The sequence below is a fragment of the Chiloscyllium plagiosum genome, chromosome 3 (genome assembly GCF_004010195.1).
Source record: "Chiloscyllium plagiosum isolate BGI_BamShark_2017 chromosome 3, ASM401019v2, whole genome shotgun sequence".
Taxonomy (NCBI): Eukaryota; Metazoa; Chordata; class Chondrichthyes; order Orectolobiformes; family Hemiscylliidae; genus Chiloscyllium; species Chiloscyllium plagiosum.
In genome coordinates this window covers 89,315,340-89,325,648 of record NC_057712.1, presented here as the reverse complement: position 1 = coordinate 89,325,648, position 10,309 = coordinate 89,315,340, and positions in this window count along the sequence as shown.

The following is a 10,309-nucleotide window of genomic DNA, read 5'->3' as shown; positions in this document are numbered from 1 at the left end:
GTGTAGGGGGTGTGTGTGTGTGTGTATGAGAGAGAGAGAGAGAGAGAGAGAGTGTGTGTGTGTGTAGTGGGGTCACCTGTAGTGTGACATGGACCCAAGGTCCCATGGGTAATGAACTTGGCTATCAGCCTTTGACTGGCCAGTTTGCATTGTTGCCTATCTCAAAGTCTGCCTTAGAGGATGGCCACCCAAAGATGCAAAGCTGAATATCCCTAACCGCTGAAGTGTTCCCCGACTGGGAGGGATCACCCTTGTCTGGTGACTTTTGCGCAGTGTCTTTTCATCTGTTGTTGTAGCATCTGCTTGGAGTCATCAATGTACCCATGCCTTGGGGCATCCTTGCTTGCAGTGCATGAGATAGACAACGTTGGCCAAGTCACATGAGTACCTACCACATACACGATGAGTGGTGTCCCCATGTGTAACGGTGGTATCTATGTTGACACTCTGACACGTCTTGCAGTGGTTGACATGTACGGTGTTGTAGTTGATGTTATCCTGAAGACTGGGCTGTTTGCTGCAAACAATCATCTGTTTGAAGTTTGGCGGTTGTTTAAGGGTGAGAATTAGAGGCATAAAGAAGGTTTTGGGGAGATGCTCACCTTCATCGATAATGTGTTGCAGGCTGAAGAACATGGCATGGTTTTTCAGCTCCCGGGAAGTACTGGACAATGAAGTACACCCTTGAATGGTAACTGAAACCTGCAACCCATTCAAAAAGGTAAAAGACTTAACAACAATCCATGTTTGTTCAATATATCATTTCAGTTGCATGACACTGTAATATTTTGCTATAAATTCTGTGTCTTATGAGCTTACACTCCACAACCATCTGATGAAGGAGCAATGCTTTGAGAGCTAGTGCTTCCAAATAAAGCTGTTGGACTATAATCTCGTATTGTGTGATTTTTAACTTTGTCCACCCCAGACCAACACTGGCTCCTCCACATCATGCCAAGATTTGGGGTGAGAACAATGATATTTTAAGTAATGTGAATCACAAGAATTAAACAATCCCCACATATCCCAGAGTCCAGAAATTGAAACTTGGTATCTTTCTTTCTGATTGTCCCAATTCTCCAAACTTAGTTTCAAGGTGGGAGAGACATTGAAGAAAAGTAGTTCCATGCAAGTTGACTCCAAATGATGTTCCTTTGCTCAGGCTATTGAGTCCTGGAACTCACAAACATGTCCCTCTCCATGGGATAGGTCAGCATTTATTGCCCTTTCCTAATGACCCTGGCGCAGGAGTGATAATCTGCCTTCTTCAACCATTGCAGATATTGATGATAATTCAATGTGGCTCAAATGATTCAATTTGTACATGTAAAACAGCTCACAGCTAATGATCCATGGTTGTCATATCCTGCTGAAACTGCTCAGAGACATCTGAATGGAATCCTCTGTTTTTAACACTCAGAGTTTTGGGTATTTGTGGATGAGGTAAATCACTTGTCTTATATAGCAATGGAAAGTGCTTACATCATTGAGAGTATTTCAACTGACTGCATAGTAATGTCTATCTCCCCAAACCAGAACTAAGACATGTCTCCATATCAGGTACACCAGTTCAAATTCCCAAACAGAAAAACCAGTAACACTGGACCTGTACAAGTACAATGGTGTTTGGTACTGGTCATCACATCAGTGATACTGATCTTGTAAACTAGTCGTAACATCATAGAGATACAGAGATCTATTTGCAGAAAAACGCCCTTCTGCCTATCATGTCCAGGTCAGACAAAAACAATCACCTAACTATTCTAATCCTATTTGCCCTCATTTAGCCTTGTATGCCTTGGCATCTCTCAATACTCTTAAGAGGATTCTTGCTTCTCCCACACTTACTGACACCAAAGTGAGTTCCAGACTGCTACCATCTTCTGGGTGAAAAAGCTTTTCCTTACATCGCCTCTATACCTCTCTCCCTTATCCTAAATCTATGCTCCCTGGTCATGAATCCATCCATCAAGGAGAAAAATGACTTCCTGTCTATTTTATCCATGCCTTTCATAATTTTGTACATCTCAGTCATGTCCCTTCTTAATCTCCTCTGCTCTAAGGAAAATAAAACCCAGTCTATCCAAACTCTCTCCAGAATTGAAACCGTCCAGTGCAATTAAACCTCTTCTGTAACATGGTTTCCAGAACTGCACATAACACTTCAGCTGTGTCCTAACCAACATTTTATATATTTAGCCATAGCATCAGTGACTCTGGAACTGGATACTAGTCATTGCACCGGTGACTCTGGTTATGGAATACGTCTGCAGCAGGATGTGTTATTATCTTTGACGCTACATTGCAGTTGCTGCCCTAAAAGATTCTCCATATTGTTAGGAAAATTCTGAATGGATGGGGTGTGTGCAGTGGAGGGTGTATCTGGTAATGTCAATTGCACCACTTATTTAAGAATCTATAAAAATTTATATTTTATTCTCAATACATTATCAAAGGAAAGTACACAATTTAAAAGGTAGTTAATGTGATAAATAAGAGAAACAACTACTGCCACTCCCCCAACCTGCACACCACTAAACATGGCTTACATGCTCAGATTCCTTTTTCTTGCTCTGCTCTAGACTGTTTTTGTTGATCCAAGCTTGCTCCTTGCAGACCCCTTTGTTAGACTTCCACTTGGTATGTTGGTGGCAGGTCAAAGCAAGCAGCAGGAAGAAAAGAGGGAGTAATAATTACTGGCAGTGAACACGACAAAGTCACAAGGTGGGTGGAACATTCAAACTGAGATTTTGGTCAAAGATGTTCTGAAAAGTATCAAAGGCTGATGAGTGCATCATTGTCAGTGGTAAATTCACCTTTGACAGCTTTCCAGCTGGGGAGAAAGTACAGGTTCTGGCTCAGAAGGATTTTCCATTCTCGCAAATAGTTTTTCATGGATGGACTGTCCTGAAGTATCTCAGAGATCCAAAGACCAGCAGCCAGATTCTTCACCAATGCTGAGTTGGACATTGAAGCAAGACAGACTCACATTGCTGCCCTGTTATGTGCATGTTCACTCTGAAGTTGTACCTAATGGGAAAAGAGACATATCTGTTTTTCCTGTTCAGAAATCTGAATTTGTGTAGAATACTTATACACAGGTGAGACTCTTAGGACACAGACAACTGCTGAAAGACCAGTTAACTAACAATAGAAGTGCTTTCTGAATCATGATTTGGTGTAATGAGAGAATCGTTACCCTCCCATTTCAGCAGATCATAATCCTTGCCTGGTCTACTTTCAGCAATTAAAAGGAATACTTGGTCGCACTTATCCTTGCTGAGTTCAATAGATCTGCTGGGATGGCTAAATTGGAATTGGAATAGCGAGTGGCTCTTTCTAGCCTAGTTTCTTGGTGCTCAGAGGTGTCATTAGTTTGGTGAATTTGTTGTTCTTGGCTTGTCTAAATTAACAGGACTGTTTCTTGAAGTCCCAAAACACAGCCCTGCCACTTCTAGTATCTCATGTTCCCCTTATTTCCTCTGACTGTAATCACATCAAGACTTCTGCTGGATCACAGAGCAAAAGAAGAATCAGAGAGGCATCTAAAAATATTGAAAATGGAAAGGTCACTTAGTACACCAAATTAAAAGCATTACTGCAAGATAAAGTGCTTGATTAACTAAGCCATAATACAAGGACTTAAGGCATTGTGAGTGGACTTTGAAAAGTCGACCAGGAAGAAGTTCTTCAGCTATGGAAGTTTGAAAAACAAAGAAGTTACCATTAAAGAGGCAGTCACTGTATTTTAATGTTCATGTAGACCACAGATAGATAGAGCGTGGGTGGACAAATGAGTTAATGGATGCATATCGAATGTCCAGAAACAACTGTCCAAATACAATGTTGGAGATAGTGGATAGTCTCAATCCATGTACTCAGAAAATGGCTGACCTTTGCACATGGAGGCACATTTCAAACTGTTATTGCCAGGTCAATGTTAGATCAATTGATTTGCCTCACATTCTATCATTGTTCAGACCCATTCTTACTGAGGAAGAATTACAATAGGACATGAACAAAGATTTGTAATTTGAAAGCAGTGTGAGTTTAGCTCATAGGCTGGAAAGGGAAAGTGCTAAAAATGATGTATTCATACCATTCTCTGCAAACAAATGGAATATATTTAAGCCTTGCACCATCTTTTGAAATTCCCGAGAGCTTAGGGAGTTCATGGTTCTCCATTACTGTCTCCATGGAAATGCTTTAGCCAAGCCAGGTCAATTTGTCATTCAAAAAGTACATTTCTTTTCCGTAGTATAAATTCTTGTGATTGTCCAAAATTTGCCATTCTTACATTTGGTCTGATGGGCGTAGGACAAAAACGTTCCAGAAATAGTGTTCCAGCAATATTCAAACTCTAGACTACTAAGTGACACAAGAGTGCTTTGGGATCAAAGGACAGCAGGGGGCCAAATGGCAGATTCAAGCTTCCTGAAGAAGAAATAAAATATTGAGAAATGACAGTTTGTGCTTTAAAAGTAATACACTGGAATGGATTGATCAACAGGGACTCCTCAAGATTCAAACACTTAATTCAGAGGAAGGTAGGAAGATAAATTTGAAATAAGCAGTTGAATTTAGGCCATTAAAAATAGAGATATCATGCACAATAATAAATTTGTTTTTATACAAATTATCAGTTTGGTCAACATTTGCAGTAATATGAGCAGTTTTGGGTATATCGACACAGAAAGGGCAATAAAGTCATTAAGAGTGTATAATATAGATTCACGAGGAAGATGCAAAAATGGAAAGCTACAGATAAGAGATGTTTGAGATGCCAAGATTATTTTCACTGTAGCTGAGATGCTGAGAGGAGATTGAGTGAAGGTTATAAAATTATGAATAGTTTTGCGAGTCTTATTTCAGTAATGAGAAGTCCAGGATTCAAATTGTCACTAGGATAATGAAAAGGTAAGGAATGAAAATTGACTTTAGTAGAAGGCTTTTGGAATATGGAATGTATAGGGACTGGTTTGTGAGAAACCATTGCAGAATTCAAAAGCAAAATGGATAATAATTGATGAGGCAATGGAAAGAGAATGGAGAAGTGATGATGGTTTTCATTTGCTTATGCAGAAACACACTGCTGACATTCAGGTTTCCCTCTTTACTGTAAACATCTCTGGCTCTATTGCTTTACGTGCAGAATGAACATATATGTAATATAAACACATCAGGACACACTTATAATTTGCACATGTAATTGTGTATAAACATGTTGCATTAGCAAGAGTAATTGCCAGCTTTAATTCAATCATATATACTTATATAGGAACTGGTGATAGAATTGTACAAACATACAGGACATGATGCAAATGTTATTTTCCTCAGAAGGAATGCAGGAAGCTACAGTGGAATACCATTGGGAACTGGACAAATTGGGCCAATCTCAGAAGCTAAAACCTATTTTTGTCAGAGCAAGCCACCTGCTGTTTACATTTCCTTTCTGCTCTGTAAGTTTCATGGCAATGTCAAGCACTATTTTTCAAGATACTCATGGCAGTAGAACGGCTACCTTTATCTGAACTGGGTCAAATTTGAGAATCCTAATCGCAAAAATCGCACCTTTTCAAGACCTACTTTTACAGGTGCCACAGAATTGTTTAAAAAAGAATAGAATCCTTCTGTCATCATTTATCCCTCAATTAATATCCCAAAACAGAATATTGGCTATTCATCGGCATGTTGCTTGCGCATTTTGGCAATGTGTGGACATTTTTCTGTTTTTGCCATCATAGCAAGCGACATTGCGATCTGTCACTGTGGTGTGGGACTTGCCTCCAGGAGGGTATGACAATCAGATATGGCAATGTTTATCATAGAATCCCTACAGTATGGGCACAGGTCATTAGGCCCAACGAGTCCACACCGACCCTCCGAAGAGTAACCCACCCAGACCCATTCCCCTACCCTATTACTCTACATTTACCCCTGACTAATGCACTGAACCTACACATCCCTGAACACTATGGGTAATTTAACTTGTCCAATTCACCTAACGAGTACATCTTTGGACAGTGGGAGGAAAACAGAGCAGCTGGAGGAAACCCATGCAGACATGGGGAGAATGTGCAAACTCAACACAGACAGTCACCCACAGCTGGAATTGAACCCAGTCCCTGGTGCTGTGATGCAACACTGCTAACCACTGACTCATCCTGCTGCCCATACTGTTAGTTCCATACTGTAAGAACTAGACATTGGTACCATGATGTTGAAAGACTCAACAGATGTTTACTACAGCTCCTAATAGGTACAGCACTTCAGTGTACGGGCTAAGATTAAGCTATGTGGTTCCAAACAGTTGCATGTTTTCATCAGTGTAGCATTTAGAACTGAGAATAGGAGGAATTTCTTCAGCCAGAGGGTGGATAATCTGTGGAACTCATTGTTGCAAGGGACTGTGGAGGCCAAGTCCTTGAGTGTATTTAAGACATAGATAGATAGGTTCTTGATTGATAAGGACATTAAGGATGGCAAACAGGCAGGAAAACGGGGTAGAGAAATCTATTAGCCATGATCTAATGGCAGAGCAGATTCAATGGGCTGAATGGTCTAATTCTGTTCCTGTATCTTATGGTTATGGCTTCAAGTGGTCCCATTTATGATGGCATGCAAGACTTTTCTACCTTCAGGTCACACACTATAATAGAGTGACAATATCACAAGCATGTTTCTGAAGGATACAATGTGTACTAACTGTGGGATATAAATTCAAAATGAATTGTGAAGCACATTCGCACATCTAAAGGAAACAATTACACTTTTTCTGGTGTTAGGGATGTCTTTGCCTACTGTCCAGCAACTGATGACTGATTCTGCCAGTGACCAAAGGGTTAATAGTAATATCATGTTCCATTTTCAAGCAATAAAAATGGAGCAAGGAGAACATTTTATAACTGGCAAACGTTGGACATGGTTAGGGCTGTGTCAGCCCACGGATGTGGAAAATTAAAGCAATACTGTGAAAAGAAATGAAGTGTGTCTAATACATCTCCAATGATAAAACGGTCTTGACTAGAGCCGTAAAGCCAGGGAAAAGGATATCAAGTTAGCCGTCAATTCCATGTTATGGGATATGAAGTGTCGGTGAGAATTTATAATCCCAATTTAGGACCATCTCTTCAGGTGTTTTTATTGTGATTGCACTGTGTAATGCTACTATGTTGTGCTCATAAGCAAAAGCACACGCTACAATTTCAACCTTTCTGCATGACTCTCAACTCTTGCTATTATCTGCAGTGATACATTAAGGTTATTGCAGTCTGAAAATGGCAGGTTTCTTTTGTACTTTAGTCATTAACAAGTGCACTTAGATTGACAGTCAAGTCATTTTATTGTAAAATTATACATCACCCATTATACCTTTCATTCAAGTGCAATCATCATGAAGCCTTATGTTAGCAATGATACTGTCTACAGTTTCAGAATTCTGAATGATTTAGTCATTTTATTATAACATATAACAGACGTTCTTTAATAATATTATTTAAATTATAATTCTAAAGTGTTGTGACAAGAAACAATTTTCTGCTAACATATGAAATCACCAAACTGATGTTGGGTTGCAGTTAAGCTGCAACTTTTGTGTGACTGCAATTCATTTTTGTACATCTCTGCCAAGTAGCTGTACAGTTTCAGGTCTTGACCTGTCTCTGAAATGTTGAGCCAAGTTGTTCGAGGCCTATTCTGAAATACTGTGATGGAATTTTCATGGGCATTACATGTACCTCATCAGATCAGCAACTGAAATTACTATAGAAACAGCCATGTCCATCATTTCTTCAGAGTTCCTGCTGTGGAATTTCTGGAGAAATTCGCTCAATTTCTGCACTGTCTGGGAAGTTGATTCTATTAAGTGTCTGTTTGGTTTTTGAGGCAAGTTACAGAATTAGTGCCGTGCCCTTTAAGTTTGACTGGAAATCAGATCTGACATTTAAGCTCTCTGAACAGAACTTACTTGTTATTAGGGAAGAGAATTACGTGCAAGAAGAACATAAGTCTCTGGAAAGACTTCTGTGGATATGCAAAAAACAGATTACAGTCAAATGCAATTGAGCAGAGCTGCAAATGCTTCTTCACTTGTTGGGAATGTACCTCAACTGTGTCTTATTTCATTGAATTTGACTCCCACTTTCACAAATTATAGTGACCATTCCTGAAGAATAGCCTAATATATCTTTGTCTGAGGCCAGGTTTCAGTCTAGTACAGTGTAGTCAATAAAATATGGGTGAATGTATGCAAACATAATGTGAGAAAATAGAGGGCTATCATTAGAAGGCCAAGGGCAGCAAATGCGTGGGCACCCCATCATCAACATATTGCGTCCAAACCACTTACCATCCTGATTTGAAAAGATACCGCTGTTGCATTAGTGCTGCTGGGTAGAAAGAAATCCTGAAATCCCTTCTTTACAAAATTGTGAATCAACCTACATGAAATGAACTGTAGCAGTTCAATGAAGCAAGCTAAGACAATTCTCAAATGCAGTTAATGAGGGGCAACAAATGCAGGCTCAATCTGCGAAGCTTGCATCTCCTGAATAAATTCCAAAAATAAAAACTAGAAAAACACTAACCCTAAAATGTGTTCAGGAACATTTTCTACAGTAATATGTGTTCAATCTAATGGGAAAGGAGATACTACTTGACCTGTTTCTTGAGCATGAGGCTAAGTGGATCAATTGTCAGTAAGAGAAAACTTAAGGGATAATGATTATTGTTAATAAAATTTAGGTTGTCTATGCAAAAGGGCAAAGAGCAACTGAGTAAAACTAATTAGCTGAGTGGAAGTCAAATTCAATGGATTAAGACACAGTTGAGACATATTCCCACCAAGTGAAAAGACAAGGCAAGACAAACAAATCTCGGTGTTTGGATAGAGATGGAGATGAAGAAGGTCTGCTTTGATGGCTGTCTGTTAGGTGTAAAGCCAGGAACCAGTGAACCAGCCAAAGACCAGTGGAGAAATGAAAAAGCAGATAAAGAAGTAAAGAGAGATTATAAAAAGAGACTGCCAATCAGTATAATGTGATTTCCAATGTTTTCTATTGGTATATGAATAGTAAATGGGAGCTCAAAAGAAGAATGCGGCTGCTTATGAACCAAAAGTGGATTTATCCACGCATGCAGACAGACAGCATTCGTGATCAGTGAATATTTTGCATCTTACCTTAACAAGAAATGATATGCTTTGCAAGCCATGATGAGTCAGAGGTCATTTGAACACTTAAAAGGTTTAAAATTGATCAAGAATAAATATTGGGTAGGCTGCCTGTATTTAAAGTTATAAGGTACATGGTCTGTTTGAGATGTATCCAAGGCTACTGAGGGAAGTGAGAGTGGAAATTGCAGAGGCACTTACCATAATCTTTCCATCTATCTGAAAGTCCTCGATGGCACCAGAGGACAGGTGATTACAGTCTTATACATACTGCAAGCATGTCTATCAGCTCTGAAAACAAATGGACAGACCCTGTAGAAACTATGTCCTTAGCCTCTGAAAATGAGAGTACAGAGACATCAGCGGAAGCATTGGCAAGGCTGGCATCCTGCATCTCCACTAGCGCAGATACGGATACATTGTAGGCTGTGTTATGCTAATAAAGTTTGGAAAGACATGCTGATGAACATCTCAGTATGACAGCTCTGCAGTGGGCTGAAGAAGAATTGGCCTAGGCTGCTAACTCTCTGAGGACTGTCAGATACCGCTCATGCCCAGACAGAAGAAAACTTTGTAGTGTCAGTAATCAGGGACTTCATCCAAATGCACAGGAAGAGACAGGAGTGGTCTTGGCTGTTCAAAACCTACAGGAACGTAGCTATGGAAGTGGCTGTCGGGTTGCCTCCACAGTTGGATTTGTAGCTGCTATGGAGAGTAAGCTCCAGCACCCTCAAGGTCTACTGGAGAAGTGCACAGACCTACACTCTGGTAATCCACTGGATCAGATGCATAATGACAGAGAAAGAGAAAGCTTGGCACATGCTGCAGATGCCCCACCCTCACAAGGTGTAAGGGTAGTGCTGGGGGCACTCAGCTGAAGAAGGAACCACAGCTATCCCTTCAGGAGTCCTCTATCAGGGCATACCACAGGAACCTGCGCCATCCACCTCTATCCTTACTGTTCACCTTCAACACTTAGAAGTTCACACTGAGGTGGATCTTGCACCTCAGCATGTCTGGGCCATCCAGACAGAACTACCCCTGCGGTTGTCTGAACAAACCTCCAAGGCCAACAGGCTGAACTGCTGAGCAGAGTCCTTCCACCCCAACTATCGAAGCATAAAGTACATTAAGTCATAG